This window comes from Phyllobates terribilis, unplaced genomic scaffold (assembly GCF_046119375.1).
Source record: "Phyllobates terribilis strain yellow unplaced genomic scaffold, ASM4611937v1 Scaffold_27__1_contigs__length_16484149, whole genome shotgun sequence".
NCBI lineage: Eukaryota > Metazoa > Chordata > Amphibia > Anura > Dendrobatidae > Phyllobates > Phyllobates terribilis.
In genome coordinates this window covers 13,406,370-13,424,290 of record NW_027362787.1, presented here as the reverse complement: position 1 = coordinate 13,424,290, position 17,921 = coordinate 13,406,370, and the positions used below count along the sequence as shown (strand labels likewise).

Genomic DNA, 17,921 nt, shown 5'->3' with positions numbered 1-17,921 from the left:
CTTGCTGCTGCTGCAATCCACGCGTTTTAGATCTGCATAACTCCACCTCTTTAAACACAGCACCTTCACCCCCTGCTGTTCCCACCCGCCTCAACACCGTTGGAAGGGAGGAGAACCAATTAAGGCGGGGGGTGGGGTGGAACGAGCAGCTGTCTACCCTTAGCAGGAGGGCTCCTGATTACATACCTCTCCTGCTGCTGCTGCTGCTGGCTGTCCAGCAGCAGACTGAAGGTGGCTGCTGCTGTGCACAGGTATATAAAGGCTCAGAGCCTATTATGACACGCGCAGCCAGCGTTCCATTGCCACATTCCATCTACTGCAGGCAGGATACCTGGCTGGCTGAATGTCGCTGAGAAGCTCACAGAGACCGCCATAAGCAACAGTTTAACAGAATGCCACAGACTAATCAACCAAACTTTTTGGGTTGGGTTCTCTTTTATAGTCTGCAGGCATTAAATGAAAGAAGTCAGTGTTCCAGCAGAGGGAGACAACGTTTCAGAAAAGGCATTGTAGCAAACCAAAAAAGAAATTTTAAGCGCAGCAGAGTAACCAGCGCACATACCTGTTAGCTCAGGTGAGTTTAAAAGGCTGCTGTTGATAACAAGGGCATTTGCTAAATAGATGGTGTGTGTGCAACAATATACTGAAAGGTCAATTATATTGTGCAGCTTATCTCACCACCTGTAGTTATTTAGGTGAAAGCTCCAAAATGCTTGCCTAATATGTCTGTTTATCCAAAAGGAAGTAAAAAGGGAGAGCTAGAAAGATAGCATTGCATCACATTACTTGGCAATGCAATGCACAGTTGCTGAAGTTGAACCAAAATGAGCTTGTAATCTGGCTTCTGCAACTTTGAACATGAAAAATCCAATGAGGAGAAGAAAAGCAAAGCCAAAGAGTCCATCCCAAAATCCGACAAACAAGCAAAATGAACAAAAAACATTGAATTCAATTCTTTCTGATTTTAGAAACTGCATTAAAGAAGGGGTGCACCGGTCCTGGAGATACTGCAATACCAGGTCAATGCGTGGAGTGGACAGAGCAAGCTCTTTTTCCATCTCCCTGTTCTAAAAATCCATTTAATATATGGTCCCCAGATAGGGGACGTATCAGATATTAAACTGATAAGAACAGATACTACACTTGATCTTAGCCAAAAGGCCGAGAAGCGATAACCAGAATTGGTTTCAAACTACGGAGCCACCCAAGGATCCTGAAAAGTCCATTTGTGGAGATGAGCTCCTGGACTCCCGTTAAGAAGACATGTTGTCAACCTCTAGATCCCTTACATGCCTGCACTTTTCGGCTTGCTGCTGCTGCAATCCACGCGTTTTAGATCTGCATAACTCCACCTCTTTAAACACAGCACCTTCACCCCCTGCTGTTCCCACCCGCCTCAACACCGTTGGAAGGGAGGAGAACCAATTAAGGCGGGGGGTGGGGTGGAACGAGCAGCTGTCTACCCTTAGCAGGAGGGCTCCTGATTACATACCTCTCCTGCTGCTGCTGCTGGCTGTCCAGCAGCAGACTGAAGGTGGCTGCTGCTGTGCACAGGTATATAAAGGCTCAGAGCCTATTATGACACGCGCAGCCAGCGTTCCATTGCCACATTCCATCTACTGCAGGCAGGGTACCTGGCTGGCTGAATGTCGCTGAGAAGCTCACAGAGACCGCCATAAGCAACAGTTTAACAGAATGCCACAGACTAATCAACCAAACTTTTTGGGTTGGGTTCTCTTTTATAGTCTGCAGGCATTAAATGAAAGAAGTCAGTGTTCCAGCAGAAGGAGACAACGTTTCAGAAAAGGCATTGTAGCAAACCAAAAAAGAAATTTTAAGCGCAGCAGAGTAACCAGCGCACATACCTGTTAGCTCAGGTGAGTTTAAAAGGCTGCTGTTGATAACAAGGGCATTTGCTAAATAGATGGTGTGTGTGCAACAATATACTGAAAGGTCAATTATATTGTGCAGCTTATCTCACCACCTGTAGTTATTTAGGTGAAAGCTCCAAAATGCTTGCCTAATATGTCTGTTTATCCAAAAGGAAGTAAAAAGGGAGAGCTAGAAAGATAGCATTGCATCACATTACATGGCAATGCAATGCACAGTTGCTGAAGTTGAACCAAAATGAGCTTGTAATCTGGCTTCTGCAACTTTGAACATGAAAAATCCAATGAGGAGAAGAAAAGCAAAGCCAAAGAGTCCATCCCAAAATCCGACAAACAAGCAAAATGAACAAAAAACATTGAATTCAATTCTTTCTGATTTTAGAAACTGCATTAAAGAAGGGGTGCACCGGTCCTGGAGATACTGCAATACCAGGTCAATGCGTGGAGTGGACAGAGCAAGCTCTTTTTCCATCTCCCTGTTCTAAAAATCCATTTAATATATGGTCCCCAGATAGGGGACGTATCAGATATTAAACTGATAAGAACAGATACTACACTTGATCTTAGCCAAAAGGCCGAGAAGCGATAACCAGAATTGGTTTCAAACTACGGAGCCACCCAAGGATCCTGAAAAGTCCATTTGTGGAGATGAGCTCCTGGACTCCCGTTAAGAAGACATGTTGTCAACCTCTAGATCCCTTACATGCCTGCACTTTTCGGCTTGCTGCTGCTGCAATCCACGCGTTTTAGATCTGCATAACTCCACCTCTTTAAACACAGCACCTTCACCCCCTGCTGTTTCCACCCGCCTCAACACCGTTGGAAGGGAGGAGAACCAATTAAGGCGGGGGTGGGGTGGAACGAGCAGCTGTCTACCCTTAGCAGGAGGGCTCCTGATTACATACCTCTCCTGCTGCTGCTGCTGCTGGCTGTCCAGCAGCAGACTGAAGGTGGCTGCTGCTGTGCACAGGTATATAAAGGCTCAGAGCCTATTATGACACGCGCAGCCAGCGTTCCATTGCCACATTCCATCTACTGCAGGCAGGATACCTGGCTGGCTGAATGTCGCTGAGAAGCTCACAGAGACCGCCATAAGCAACAGTTTAACAGAATGCCACAGACTAATCAACCAAACTTTTTGGGTTGGGTTCTCTTTTATAGTCTGCAGGCATTAAATGAAAGAAGTCAGTGTTCCAGCAGAGGGAGACAACGTTTCAGAAAAGGCATTGTAGCAAACCAAAAAAGAAATTTTAAGCGCAGCAGAGTAACCAGCGCACATACCTGTTAGCTCAGGTGAGTTTAAAAGGCTGCTGTTGATAACAAGGGCATTTGCTAAATAGATGGTGTGTGTGCAACAATATACTGAAAGGTCAATTATATTGTGCAGCTTATCTCACCACCTGTAGTTATTTAGGTGAAAGCTCCAAAATGCTTGCCTAATATGTCTGTTTATCCAAAAGGAAGTAAAAAGGGAGAGCTAGAAAGATAGCATTGCATCACATTACATGGCAATGCAATGCACAGTTGCTGAAGTTGAACCAAAATGAGCTTGTAATCTGGCTTCTGCAACTTTGAACATGAAAAATCCAATGAGGAGAAGAAAAGCAAAGCCAAAGAGTCCATCCCAAAATCCGACAAACAAGCAAAATGAACAAAAAACATTGAATTCAATTCTTTCTGATTTTAGAAACTGCATTAAAGAAGGGGTGCACCGGTCCTGGAGATACTGCAATACCAGGTCAATGCGTGGAGTGGACAGAGCAAGCTCTTTTTCCATCTCCCTGTTCTAAAAATCCATTTAATATATGGTCCCCAGATAGGGGACGTATCAGATATTAAACTGATAAGAACAGATACTACACTTGATCTTAGCCAAAAGGCCGAGAAGCGATAACCAGAATTGGTTTCAAACTACGGAGCCACCCAAGGATCCTGAAAAGTCCATTTGTGGAGATGAGCTCCTGGACTCCCGTTAAGAAGACATGTTGTCAACCTCTAGATCCCTTCCATGCCTGCACTTTTCGGCTTGCTGCTGCTGCAATCCACGCGTTTTAGATCTGCATAACTCCACCTCTTTAAACACAGCACCTTCACCCCCTGCTGTTCCCACCCGCCTCAACACCGTTGGAAGGGAGGAGAACCAATTAAGGCGGGGGGTGGGGTGGAACGAGCAGCTGTCTACCCTTAGCAGGAGGGCTCCTGATTACATACCTCTCCTGCTGCTGCTGCTGCTGGCTGTCCAGCAGCAGACTGAAGGTGGCTGCTGCTGTGCACAGGTATATAAAGGCTCAGAGCCTATTATGACACGCGCAGCCAGCGTTCCATTGCCACATTCCATCTACTGCAGGCAGGATACCTGGCTGGCTGAATGTCGCTGAGAAGCTCACAGAGACCGCCATAAGCAACAGTTTAACAGAATGCCACAGACTAATCAACCAAACTTTTTGGGTTGGGTTCTCTTTTATAGTCTGCAGGCATTAAATGAAAGAAGTCAGTGTTCCAGCAGAGGGAGACAACGTTTCAGAAAAGGCATTGTAGCAAACCAAAAAAGAAATTTTAAGCGCAGCAGAGTAACCAGCGCACATACCTGTTAGCTCAGGTGAGTTTAAAAGGCTGCTGTTGATAACAAGGGCATTTGCTAAATAGATGGTGTGTGTGCAACAATATACTGAAAGGTCAATTATATTGTGCAGCTTATCTCACCACCTGTAGTTATTTAGGTGAAAGCTCCAAAATGCTTGCCTAATATGTCTGTTTATCCAAAAGGAAGTAAAAAGGGAGAGCTAGAAAGATAGCATTGCATAACATTACATGGCAATGCAATGCACAGTTGCTGAAGTTGAACCAAAATGAGCTTGTAATCTGGCTTCTGCAACTTTGAACATGAAAAATCCAATGAGGAGAAGAAAAGCAAAGCCAAAGAGTCCATCCCAAAATCCGACAAACAAGCAAAATGAACAAAAAACATTGAATTCAATTCTTTCTGATTTTAGAAACTGCATTAAAGAAGGGGTGCACCGGTCCTGGAGATACTGCAATACCAGGTCAATGCGTGGAGTGGACAGAGCAAGCTCTTTTTCCATCTCCCTGTTCTAAAAATCCATTTAATATATGGTCCCCAGATAGGGGACGTATCAGATATTAAACTGATAAGAACAGATACTACACTTGATCTTAGCCAAAAGGCCGAGAAGCGATAACCAGAATTGGTTTCAAACTACGGAGCCACCCAAGGATCCTGAAAAGTCCATTTGTGGAGATGAGCTCCTGGACTCCCGTTAAGAAGACATGTTGTCAACCTCTAGATCCCTTACATGCCTGCACTTTTCGGCTTGCTGCTGCTGCAATCCACGCGTTTTAGATCTGCATAACTCCACCTCTTTAAACACAGCACCTTCACCCCCTGCTGTTCCCACCCGCCTCAACACCGTTGGAAGGGAGGAGAACCAATTAAGGCGGGGGTGGGGTGGAACGAGCAGCTGTCTACCCTTAGCAGGAGGGCTCCTGATTACATACCTCTCCTGCTGCTGCTGCTGCTGGCTGTCCAGCAGCAGACTGAAGGTGGCTGCTGCTGTGCACAGGTATATAAAGGCTCAGAGCCTATTATGACACGCGCAGCCAGCGTTCCATTGCCACATTCCATCTACTGCAGGCAGGATACCTGGCTGGCTGAATGTCGCTGAGAAGCTCACAGAGACCGCCATAAGCAACAGTTTAACAGAATGCCACAGACTAATCAACCAAACTTTTTGGGTTGGGTTCTCTTTTATAGTCTGCAGGCATTAAATGAAAGAAGTCAGTGTTCCAGCAGAGGGAGACAACGTTTCAGAAAAGGCATTGTAGCAAACCAAAAAAGAAATTTTAAGCGCAGCAGAGTAACCAGCGCACATACCTGTTAGCTCAGGTGAGTTTAAAAGGCTGCTGTTGATAACAAGGGCATTTGCTAAATAGATGGTGTGTGTGCAACAATATACTGAAAGGTCAATTATATTGTGCAGCTTATCTCACCACCTGTAGTTATTTAGGTGAAAGCTCCAAAATGCTTGCCTAATATGTCTGTTTATCCAAAAGGAAGTAAAAAGGGAGAGCTAGAAAGATAGCATTGCATCACATTACATGGCAATGCAATGCACAGTTGCTGAAGTTGAACCAAAATGAGCTTGTAATCTGGCTTCTGCAACTTTGAACATGAAAAATCCAATGAGGAGAAGAAAAGCAAAGCCAAAGAGTCCATCCCAAAATCCGACAAACAAGCAAAATGAACAAAAAACATTGAATTCAATTCTTTCTGATTTTAGAAACTGCATTAAAGAAGGGGTGCACCGGTCCTGGAGATACTGCAATACCAGGTCAATGCGTGGAGTGGACAGAGCAAGCTCTTTTTCCATCTCCCTGTTCTGAAAATCCATTTAATATATGGTCCCCAGATAGGGGACGTATCAGATATTAAACTGATAAGAACAGATACTACACTTGATCTTAGCCAAAAGGCCGAGAAGCGATAACCAGAATTGGTTTCAAACTACGGAGCCACCCAAGGATCCTGAAAAGTCCATTTGTGGAGATGAGCTCCTGGACTCCCGTTAAGAAGACATGTTGTCAACCTCTAGATCCCTTACATGCCTGCACTTTTCGGCTTGCTGCTGCTGCAATCCACGCGTTTTAGATCTGCATAACTCCACCTCTTTAAACACAGCACCTTCACCCCCTGCTGTTCCCACCCGCCTCAACACGGTTGGAAGGGAGGAGAACCAATTAAGGCGGGGGGTGGGGTGGAATGAGCAGCTGTCTACCCTTAGCAGGAGGGCTCCTGATTACATACCTCTCCTGCTGCTGCTGCTGCTGGCTGTCCAGCAGCAGACTGAAGGTGGCTGCTGCTGTGCACAGGTATATAAAGGCTCAGAGCCTATTATGACACGCGCAGCCAGCGTTCCATTGCCACATTCCATCTACTGCAGGCAGGATACCTGGCTGGCTGAATGTCGCTGAGAAGCTCACAGAGACCGCCATAAGCAACAGTTTAACAGAATGCCACAGACTAATCAACCAAACTTTTTGGGTTGGGTTCTCTTTTATAGTCTGCAGGCATTAAATGAAAGAAGTCAGTGTTCCAGCAGAGGGAGACAACGTTTCAGAAAAGGCATTGTAGCAAACCAAAAAAGAAATTTTAAGCGCAGCAGAGTAACCAGCGCACATACCTGTTAGCTCAGGTGAGTTTAAAAGGCTGCTGTTGATAACAAGGGCATTTGCTAAATAGATGGTGTGTGTGCAACAATATACTGAAAGGTCAATTATATTGTGCAGCTTATCTCACCACCTGTAGTTATTTAGGTGAAAGCTCCAAAATGCTTGCCTAATATGTCTGTTTATCCAAAAGGAAGTAAAAAGGGAGAGCTAGAAAGATAGCATTGCATCACATTACATGGCAATGCAATGCACAGTTGCTGAAGTTGAACCAAAATGAGCTTGTAACCTGGCTTCTGCAACTTTGAACATGAAAAATCCAATGAGGAGAAGAAAAGCAAAGCCAAAGAGTCCATCCCAAAATCCGACAAACAAGCAAAATGAACAAAAAACATTGAATTCAATTCTTTCTGATTTTAGAAACTGCATTAAAGAAGGGGTGCACCGGTCCTGGAGATACTGCAATACCAGGTCAATGCGTGGAGTGGACAGAGCAAGCTCTTTTTCCATCTCCCTGTTCTAAAAATCCATTTAATATATGGTCCCCAGATAGGGGACGTATCAGATATTAAACTGATAAGAACAGATACTACACTTGATCTTAGCCAAAAGGCCGAGAAGCGATAACCAGAATTGGTTTCAAACTACGGAGCCACCCAAGGATCCTGAAAAGTCCATTTGTGGAGATGAGCTCCTGGACTCCCGTTAAGAAGACATGTTGTCAACCTCTAGATCCCTTACATGCCTGCACTTTTCAGCTTGCTGCTGCTGCAATCCACGCGTTTTAGATCTGCATAACTCCACCTCTTTAAACACAGCACCTTCACCCCCTGCTGTTCCCACCCGCCTCAACACCGTTGGAAGGGAGGAGAACCAATTAAGGCGGGGGGTGGGGTGGAACGAGCAGCTGTCTACCCTTAGCAGGAGGGCTCCTGATTACATACCTCTCCTGCTGCTGCTGCTGCTGGCTGTCCAGCAGCAGACTGAAGGTGGCTGCTGCTGTGCACAGGTATATAAAGGCTCAGAGCCTATTATGACACGCGCAGCCAGCGTTCCATTGCCACATTCCATCTACTGCAGGCAGGATACCTGGCTGGCTGAATGTCGCTGAGAAGCTCACAGAGACCGCCATAAGCCTTGCACGATGCAGACGTTGCTGCTGCTTCATATAACACCACAATAGCTGCAGCTCTAGACTCGATCGCCCCTCTCACACACACCACACCTCGCACATTCAACAGGCAACCCTGGCACACTAAACTTACCAAAGAACTGCGCCGGGCCTCCAGGGTTGCGGAGCGGAGATGGAAAAGGTCTCACTCCATCGAGCACTTCATCGCATTCAAGCAATCCCTCACTAATTTCAAGTCCGCACTCACTACAGCAAAACAAACCTACTTCTTATCTCTCATATCCTCCCTATCTCACAACCCTAAACAGCTATTTAACACTTTCAACTCTCTCCTTCGTCCCCCAGCACCTCCTCCCTCTTCTCTCATCTCAGCCGACGACTTTGCCTCATTCTTCAAACAGAAGATTGACACCATCAGACAAAACTTTGGCCTAAAGTCCACACAACCCCTCCTCATATCTTCTCAACCATCCTCCTCCAAACCCCACTTCTCCACCATTACAGAAGGTCAAGTCTCCTCTTTACTCTCCAAATCACACCTCACCACCTGCGAACTTGACCCAATCCCATCCCACCTCATCACTAACCTCACCTCAGTCTTCATCCCAACCCTAACCCACCTCTTCAATCTATCACTAACAACCGGAGTCTTCCCCTCATGTTTCAAACATGCCGCAATCACACCCATCCTCAAAAAGCCCTCCCTTGACCCTTCCTCTCTGACCAGCTACCGCCCCATATCACTTCTCCCCTTTGCCTCAAAACTTCTAGAACAACATGTCCACCTTGAACTGTCCTCCCACCTCTCCTCCTGCTCCCTCTTCGACCGTCTACAATCTGGCTTCCAACCGCATCACTCGACTGAAACTGCCCTGACCAAAGTCACAAACGACCTACTAAATGCCAAATCCAAGCGACACTACTCCATCCTCCTCCTTCTGGACCTGTCATCTGCCTTTGACACAGTGGACCATTCCCTCTTACTCCAGATTCTCTCATCTCTTGGCATCACGGACTTGGCTCTATCTTGGATCTCCTCATACTTAACAGACAGGACATTCAGCGTCTCCCACTCACGCACCACCTCCTCATCTCGCCCCCTATCTGTCGGTGTCCCCCAAGGTTCAGTTCTAGGACCCCTGCTCTTCTCCATCTACACCTTCGGCCTGGGACAGCTCATAGAGTCTCACGGCTTTCAGTATCACCTCTATGCTGACGACACACAGATCTACCTCTCTGGACCCGATATCTCCTCCCTACTAACCAGAATCCCACAATGTCTGTCCGCCATCTCATCCTTCTTCTCCGACAGGTTTCTAAAACTCAACATGGATAAAACAGAGTTCATCATCTTTCCACCCTCTCATTCACATCCCCCATCCGACCTATCCATCAACGTCAATGGCTGTTCACTCTCCCCAGTCCCACAAGCTCGCTGCCTTGGGGTAACCCTGGACTCTGATCTCTCCTTCAAACCACATATTCAAGCCCTTTCCACCTCCTGCCGACTCCAACTCAAAAACATCTCCCGGATCCGTGCATTCCTCAGCAAAGACTCTGCAAAAACACTAGTGCATGCCCTCATCATATCCCGCCTCGACTACTGCAACCTCCTGCTCCGTGGCATCCCTTCCAACACTCTTGCACCTCTCCAATCTATCCTAAACTCTGCTGCTCGACTAATCCACCTGTCCCCCCGCTATTCCCCGGCCTCTCCTCTCTGTCAATCCCTTCACTGGCTCCCTATTGCCCAGAGAATTCAGTTCAAAACTCTAACCATGGCATACAAAGCCATCCACAACCTGTCTCCCCCATACATCTGTGACCTAGTCTCCCGGTACTTACCTGCACGCAACCTCCGATCCTCACAAGACCTCCTGCTCTACTCCCCTCTTATCTCCTCCTCCCACACTCGTATACAAGATTTCTCCCGTGCTTCCCCCCTACTCTGGAACTCTCTACCCCAACATATCAGACTCTCGCCGACCGTGGAAACCTTCAAAAGGAACCTGAAGACCCACCTCTTCCGACAAGCCTACAACCTGCAGTAAACACCACTGCACGACCAGCTCTACCCTCACCTACTGTATCCTCACCCATCCCTCGTAGACTGTGAGCCCTCGCGGGCAGGGTCCTCGCTCCTCCTGTACCAGTCGCTGACTCGTTTTGTTAAGATTATGTAAATGCTTTTGTTATGTATATCCCTATCACATGTAAAGCGCCATGGAATAAATGGCGCTATAATAATAAATAATAATAATAATAATAATAATAAGCAACAGTTTAACAGAATGCCACAGACTAATCAACCAAACTTTTTGGGTTGGGTTCTCTTTTATAGTCTGCAGGCATTAAATGAAAGAAGTCAGTGTTCCAGCAGAGGGAGACAACGTTTCAGAAAAGGCATTGTAGCAAACCAAAAAAGAAATTTTAAGCGCAGCAGAGTAACCAGCGCACATACCTGTTAGCTCAGGTGAGTTTAAAAGGCTGCTGTTGATAACAAGGGCATTTGCTAAATAGATGGTGTGTGTGCAACAATATACTGAAAGGTCAATTATATTGTGCAGCTTATCTCACCACCTGTAGTTATTTAGGTGAAAGCTCCAAAATGCTTGCCTAATATGTCTGTTTATCCAAAAGGAAGTAAAAAGGGAGAGCTAGAAAGATAGCATTGCATCACATTACATGGCAATGCAATGCACAGTTGCTGAAGTTGAACCAAAATGAGCTTGTAATCTGGCTTCTGCAACTTTGAACATGAAAAATCCAATGAGGAGAAGAAAAGCAAAGCCAAAGAGTCCATCCCAAAATCCGACAAACAAGCAAAATGAACAAAAAACATTGAATTCAATTCTTTCTGATTTTAGAAACTGCATTAAAGAAGGGGTGCACCGGTCCTGGAGATACTGCAATACCAGGTCAATGCGTAGAGTGGACAGAGCAAGCTCTTTTTCCATCTCCCTGTTCTGAAAATCCATTTAATATATGGTCCCCAGATAGGGGACGTATCAGATATTAAACTGATAAGAACAGATACTACACTTGATCTTAGCCAAAAGGCCGAGAAGCGATAACCAGAATTGGTTTCAAACTACGGAGCCACCCAAGGATCCTGAAAAGTCCATTTGTGGAGATGAGCTCCTGGACTCCCGTTAAGAAGACATGTTGTCAACCTCTAGATCCCTTACATGCCTGCACTTTTCGGCTTGCTGCTGCTGCAATCCACGCGTTTTAGATCTGCATAACTCCACCTCTTTAAACACAGCACCTTCACCCCCTGCTGTTCCCACCCGCCTCAACACCGTTGGAAGGGAGGAGAACCAATTAAGGCGGGGGGTGGGGTGGAACGAGCAGCTGTCTACCCTTAGCAGGAGGGCTCCTGATTACATACCTCTCCTGCTGCTGCTGCTGGCTGTCCAGCAGCAGACTGAAGGTGGCTGCTGCTGTGCACAGGTATATAAAGGCTCAGAGCCTATTATGACACGCGCAGCCAGCGTTCCATTGCCACATTCCATCTACTGCAGGCAGGATACCTGGCTGGCTGAATGTCGCTGAGAAGCTCACAGAGACCGCCATAAGCAACAGTTTAACAGAATGCCACAGACTAATCAACCAAACTTTTTGGGTTGGGTTCTCTTTTATAGTCTGCAGGCATTAAATGAAAGAAGTCAGTGTTCCAGCAGAGGGAGACAACGTTTCAGAAAAGGCATTGTAGCAAACCAAAAAAGAAATTTTAAGCGCAGCAGAGTAACCAGCGCACATACCTGTTAGCTCAGGTGAGTTTAAAAGGCTGCTGTTGATAACAAGGGCATTTGCTAAATAGATGGTGTGTGTGCAACAATATACTGAAAGGTCAATTATATTGTGCAGCTTATCTCACCACCTGTAGTTATTTAGGTGAAAGCTCCAAAATGCTTGCCTAATATGTCTGTTTATCCAAAAGGAAGTAAAAAGGGAGAGCTAGAAAGATAGCATTGCATCACATTACATGGCAATGCAATGCACAGTTGCTGAAGTTGAACCAAAATGAGCTTGTAATCTGGCTTCTGCAACTTTGAACATGAAAAATCCAATGAGGAGAAGAAAAGCAAAGCCAAAGAGTCCATCCCAAAATCCGACAAACAAGCAAAATGAACAAAAAACATTGAATTCAATTCTTTCTGATTTTAGAAACTGCATTAAAGAAGGGGTGCACCGGTCCTGGAGATACTGCAATACCAGGTCAATGCGTGGAGTGGACAGAGCAAGCTCTTTTTCCATCTCCCTGTTCTAAAAATCCATTTAATATATGGTCCCCAGATAGGGGACGTATCAGATATTAAACTGATAAGAACAGATACTACACTTGATCTTAGCCAAAAGGCCGAGAAGCGATAACCAGAATTGGTTTCAAACTACGGAGCCACCCAAGGATCCTGAAAAGTCCATTTGTGGAGATGAGCTCCTGGACTCCCGTTAAGAAGACATGTTGTCAACCTCTAGATCCCTTACATGCCTGCACTTTTCGGCTTGCTGCTGCTGCAATCCACGCGTTTTAGATCTGCATAACTCCACCTCTTTAAACACAGCACCTTCACCCCCTGCTGTTCCCACCCGCCTCAACACCGTTGGAAGGGAGGAGAACCAATTAAGGCGGGGGGTGGGGTGGAACGAGCAGCTGTCTACCCTTAGCAGGAGGGCTCCTGATTACATACCTCTCCTGCTGCTGCTGCTGCTGGCTGTCCAGCAGCAGACTGAAGGTGGCTGCTGCTGTGCACAGGTATATAAAGGCTCAGAGCCTATTATGACACGCGCAGCCAGCGTTCCATTGCCACATTCCATCTACTGCAGGCAGGATACCTGGCTGGCTGAATGTCGCTGAGAAGCTCACAGAGACCGCCATAAGCAACAGTTTAACAGAATGCCACAGACTAATCAACCAAACTTTTTGGGTTGGGTTCTCTTTTATAGTCTGCAGGCATTAAATGAAAGAAGTCAGTGTTCCAGCAGAGGGAGACAACGTTTCAGAAAAGGCATTGTAGCAAACCAAAAAAGAAATTTTAAGCGCAGCAGAGTAACCAGCGCACATACCTGTTAGCTCAGGTGAGTTTAAAAGGCTGCTGTTGATAACAAGGGCATTTGCTAAATAGATGGTGTGTGTGCAACAATATACTGAAAGGTCAATTATATTGTGCAGCTTATCTCACCACCTGTAGTTATTTAGGTGAAAGCTCCAAAATGCTTGCCTAATATGTCTGTTTATCCAAAAGGAAGTAAAAAGGGAGAGCTAGAAAGATAGCATTGCATCACATTACATGGCAATGCAATGCACAGTTGCTGAAGTTGAACCAAAATGAGCTTGTAATCTGGCTTCTGCAACTTTGAACATGAAAAATCCAATGAGGAGAAGAAAAGCAAAGCCAAAGAGTCCATCCCAAAATCCGACAAACAAGCAAAATGAACAAAAAACATTGAATTCAATTCTTTCTGATTTTAGAAACTGCATTAAAGAAGGGGTGCACCGGTCCTGGAGATACTGCAATACCAGGTCAATGCGTGGAGTGGACAGAGCAAGCTCTTTTTCCATCTCCCTGTTCTAAAAATCCATTTAATATATGGTCCCCAGATAGGGGACGTATCAGATATTAAACTGATAAGAACAGATACTACACTTGATCTTAGCCAAAAGGCCGAGAAGCGATAACCAGAATTGGTTTCAAACTACGGAGCCACCCAAGGATCCTGAAAAGTCCATTTGTGGAGATGAGCTCCTGGACTCCCGTTAAGAAGACATGTTGTCAACCTCTAGATCCCTTACATGCCTGCACTTTTCGGCTTGCTGCTGCTGCAATCCACGCGTTTTAGATCTGCATAACTCCACCTCTTTAAACACAGCACCTTCACCCCCTGCTGTTCCCACCCGCCTCAACACCGTTGGAAGGGAGGAGAACCAATTAAGGCGGGGGGTGGGGTGGAACGAGCAGCTGTCTACCCTTAGCAGGAGGGCTCCTGATTACATACCTCTCCTGCTGCTGCTGCTGGCTGTCCAGCAGCAGACTGAAGGTGGCTGCTGCTGTGCACAGGTATATAAAGGCTCAGAGCCTATTATGACACGCGCAGCCAGCGTTCCATTGCCACATTCCATCTACTGCAGGCAGGATACCTGGCTGGCTGAATGTCGCTGAGAAGCTCACAGAGACCGCCATAAGCAACAGTTTAACAGAATGCCACAGACTAATCAACCAAACTTTTTGGGTTGGGTTCTCTTTTATAGTCTGCAGGCATTAAATGAAAGAAGTCAGTGTTCCAGCAGAGGGAGACAACGTTTCAGAAAAGGCATTGTAGCAAACCAAAAAAGAAATTTTAAGCGCAGCAGAGTAACCAGCGCACATACCTGTTAGCTCAGGTGAGTTTAAAAGGCTGCTGTTGATAACAAGGGCATTTGCTAAATAGATGGTGTGTGTGCAACAATATACTGAAAGGTCAATTATATTGTGCAGCTTATCTCACCACCTGTAGTTATTTAGGTGAAAGCTCCAAAATGCTTGCCTAATATGTCTGTTTATCCAAAAGGAAGTAAAAAGGGAGAGCTAGAAAGATAGCATTGCATCACATTACATGGCAATGCAATGCACAGTTGCTGAAGTTGAACCAAAATGAGCTTGTAATCTGGCTTCTGCAACTTTGAACATGAAAAATCCAATGAGGAGAAGAAAAGCAAAGCCAAAGAGTCCATCCCAAAATCCGACAAACAAGCAAAATGAACAAAAAACATTGAATTCAATTCTTTCTGATTTTAGAAACTGCATTAAAGAAGGGGTGCACCGGTCCTGGAGATACTGCAATACCAGGTCAATGCGTGGAGTGGACAGAGCAAGCTCTTTTTCCATCTCCCTGTTCTAAAAATCCATTTAATATATGGTCCCCAGATAGGGGACGTATCAGATATTAAACTGATAAGAACAGATACTACACTTGATCTTAGCCAAAAGGCCGAGAAGCGATAACCAGAATTGGTTTCAAACTACGGAGCCACCCAAGGATCCTGAAAAGTCCATTTGTGGAGATGAGCTCCTGGACTCCCGTTAAGAAGACATGTTGTCAACCTCTAGATCCCTTACATGCCTGCACTTTTCGGCTTGCTGCTGCTGCAATCCACGCGTTTTAGATCTGCATAACTCCACCTCTTTAAACACAGCACCTTCACCCCCTGCTGTTCCCACCCGCCTCAACACCGTTGGAAGGGAGGAGAACCAATTAAGGCGGGGGGTGGGGTGGAACGAGCAGCTGTCTACCCTTAGCAGGAGGGCTCCTGATTACATACCTCTCCTGCTGCTGCTGCTGCTGGCTGTCCAGCAGCAGACTGAAGGTGGCTGCTGCTGTGCACAGGTATATAAAGGCTCAGAGCCTATTATGACACGCGCAGCCAGCGTTCCATTGCCACATTCCATCTACTGCAGGCAGGATACCTGGCTGGCTGAATGTCGCTGAGAAGCTCACAGAGACCGCCATAAGCAACAGTTTAACAGAATGCCACAGACTAATCAACCAAACTTTTTGGGTTGGGTTCTCTTTTATAGTCTGCAGGCATTAAATGAAAGAAGTCAGTGTTCCAGCAGAGGGAGACAACGTTTCAGAAAAGGCATTGTAGCAAACCAAAAAAGAAATTTTAAGCGCAGCAGAGTAACCAGCGCACATACCTGTTAGCTCAGGTGAGTTTAAAAGGCTGCTGTTGATAACAAGGGCATTTGCTAAATAGATGGTGTGTGTGCAACAATATACTGAAAGGTCAATTATATTGTGCAGCTTATCTCACCACCTGTAGTTATTTAGGTGAAAGCTCCAAAATGCTTGCCTAATATGTCTGTTTATCCAAAAGGAAGTAAAAAGGGAGAGCTAGAAAGATAGCATTGCATCACATTACATGGCAATGCAATGCACAGTTGCTGAAGTTGAACCAAAATGAGCTTGTAATCTGGCTTCTGCAACTTTGAACATGAAAAATCCAATGAGGAGAAGAAAAGCAAAGCCAAAGAGTCCATCCCAAAATCCGACAAACAAGCAAAATGAACAAAAAACATTGAATTCAATTCTTTCTGATTTTAGAAACTGCATTAAAGAAGGGGTGCACCAGTCCTGGAGATACTGCAATACCAGGTCAATGCGTGGAGTGGACAGAGCAAGCTCTTTTTCCATCTCCCTGTTCTAAAAATCCATTTAATATATGGTCCCCAGATAGGGGACGTATCAGATATTAAACTGATAAGAACAGATACTACACTTGATCTTAGCCAAAAGACCGAGAAGCGATAACCAGAATTGGTTTCAAACTACGGAGCCACCCAAGGATCCTGAAAAGTCCATTTGTGGAGATGAGCTCCTGGACTCCCGTTAAGAAGACATGTTGTCAACCTCTAGATCCCTTACATGCCTGCACTTTTCGGCTTGCTGCTGCTGCAATCCACGCGTTTTAGATCTGCATAACTCCACCTCTTTAAACACAGCACCTTCACCCCCTGCTGTTCCCACCCGCCTCAACACCGTTGGAAGGGAGGAGAACCAATTAAGGCGGGGGGTGGGGTGGAACGAGCAGCTGTCTACCCTTAGCAGGAGGGCTCCTGATTACATACCTCTCCTGCTGCTGCTGCTGCTGGCTGTCCAGCAGCAGACTGAAGGTGGCTGCTGCTGTGCACAGGTATATAAAGGCTCAGAGCCTATTATGATACGCGCAGCCAGCGTTCCATTGCCACATTCCATCTACTGCAGGCAGGATACCTGGCTGGCTGAATGTCGCTGAGAAGCTCACAGAGACCGCCATAAGCAACAGTTTAACAGAATGCCACAGACTAATCAACCAAACTTTTTGGGTTGGGTTCTCTTTTATAGTCTGCAGGCATTAAATGAAAGAAGTCAGTGTTCCAGCAGAGGGAGACAACGTTTCAGAAAAGGCATTGTAGCAAACCAAAAAAGAAATTTTAAGCGCAGCAGAGTAACCAGCGCACATACCTGTTAGCTCAGGTGAGTTTAAAAGGCTGCTGTTGATAACAAGGGCATTTGCTAAATAGATGGTGTGTGTGCAACAATATACTGAAAGGTCAATTATATTGTGCAGCTTATCTCACCACCTGTAGTTATTTAGGTGAAAGCTCCAAAATGCTTGCCTAATATGTCTGTTTATCCAAAAGGAAGTAAAAAGGGAGAGCTAGAAAGATAGCATTGCATCACATTACATGGCAATGCAATGCACAGTTGCTGAAGTTGAACCAAAATGAGCTTGTAATCTGGCTTCTGCAACTTTGAACATGAAAAATCCAATGAGGAGAAGAAAAGCAAAGCCAAAGAGTCCATCCCAAAATCCGACAAACAAGCAAAATGAACAAAAAACATTGAATTCAATTCTTTCTGATTTTAGAAACTGCATTAAAGAAGGGGTGCACCGGTCCTGGAGATACTGCAATACCAGGTCAATGCGTGGAGTGGACAGAGCAAGCTCTTTTTCCATCTCCCTGTTCTAAAAATCCATTTAATATATGGTCCCCAGATAGGGGACGTATCAGATATTAAACTGATAAGAACAGATACTACACTTGATCTTAGCCAAAAGGCCGAGAAGCGATAACCAGAATTGGTTTCAAACTACGGAGCCACCCAAGGATCCTGAAAAGTCCATTTGTGGAGATGAGCTCCTGGACTCCCGTTAAGAAGACATGTTGTCAACCTCTAGATCCCTTACATGC

General features: G+C 45.6%; 12 non-coding genes across 12 annotated transcripts; all 12 read right to left on the bottom strand.

Moving 5' to 3' along the window:
- Positions 1-982: 982 nt before the first annotated feature.
- Positions 983-1,173, bottom strand: LOC141177049 (U2 spliceosomal RNA). The gene has a single exon (XR_012253680.1). It is a non-coding gene; the product is annotated as a U2 spliceosomal RNA (small nuclear RNA).
- Positions 1,174-2,285: 1,112 nt separating this feature from the next.
- On the bottom strand, positions 2,286-2,476 carry LOC141177046 (U2 spliceosomal RNA). The gene has a single exon (XR_012253678.1). It is a non-coding gene; the product is annotated as a U2 spliceosomal RNA (small nuclear RNA).
- Positions 2,477-3,590: 1,114 nt separating this feature from the next.
- LOC141177045 (U2 spliceosomal RNA) lies at positions 3,591-3,781 on the bottom strand. The gene has a single exon (XR_012253677.1). It is a non-coding gene; the product is annotated as a U2 spliceosomal RNA (small nuclear RNA).
- A 1,115-nt stretch (positions 3,782-4,896) lies between these two features.
- Positions 4,897-5,087, bottom strand: LOC141177044 (U2 spliceosomal RNA). The gene has a single exon (XR_012253676.1). It is a non-coding gene; the product is annotated as a U2 spliceosomal RNA (small nuclear RNA).
- Positions 5,088-6,201: 1,114 nt separating this feature from the next.
- On the bottom strand, positions 6,202-6,392 carry LOC141177442 (U2 spliceosomal RNA). Its single transcript, XR_012254036.1, has one exon. It is a non-coding gene; the product is annotated as a U2 spliceosomal RNA (small nuclear RNA).
- A 1,115-nt stretch (positions 6,393-7,507) lies between these two features.
- On the bottom strand, positions 7,508-7,698 carry LOC141177043 (U2 spliceosomal RNA). The gene has a single exon (XR_012253675.1). It is a non-coding gene; the product is annotated as a U2 spliceosomal RNA (small nuclear RNA).
- A 3,388-nt stretch (positions 7,699-11,086) lies between these two features.
- On the bottom strand, positions 11,087-11,277 carry LOC141177591 (U2 spliceosomal RNA). The gene has a single exon (XR_012254171.1). It is a non-coding gene; the product is annotated as a U2 spliceosomal RNA (small nuclear RNA).
- Positions 11,278-12,389: 1,112 nt separating this feature from the next.
- On the bottom strand, positions 12,390-12,580 carry LOC141177042 (U2 spliceosomal RNA). The gene has a single exon (XR_012253674.1). It is a non-coding gene; the product is annotated as a U2 spliceosomal RNA (small nuclear RNA).
- Positions 12,581-13,695: 1,115 nt separating this feature from the next.
- On the bottom strand, positions 13,696-13,886 carry LOC141177040 (U2 spliceosomal RNA). The gene has a single exon (XR_012253672.1). It is a non-coding gene; the product is annotated as a U2 spliceosomal RNA (small nuclear RNA).
- Positions 13,887-14,998: 1,112 nt separating this feature from the next.
- LOC141177039 (U2 spliceosomal RNA) lies at positions 14,999-15,189 on the bottom strand. The gene has a single exon (XR_012253671.1). It is a non-coding gene; the product is annotated as a U2 spliceosomal RNA (small nuclear RNA).
- Positions 15,190-16,304: 1,115 nt separating this feature from the next.
- On the bottom strand, positions 16,305-16,495 carry LOC141177608 (U2 spliceosomal RNA). The gene has a single exon (XR_012254187.1). It is a non-coding gene; the product is annotated as a U2 spliceosomal RNA (small nuclear RNA).
- A 1,115-nt stretch (positions 16,496-17,610) lies between these two features.
- On the bottom strand, positions 17,611-17,801 carry LOC141177038 (U2 spliceosomal RNA). Its single transcript, XR_012253670.1, has one exon. It is a non-coding gene; the product is annotated as a U2 spliceosomal RNA (small nuclear RNA).
- Positions 17,802-17,921: the final 120 nt, after the last annotated feature.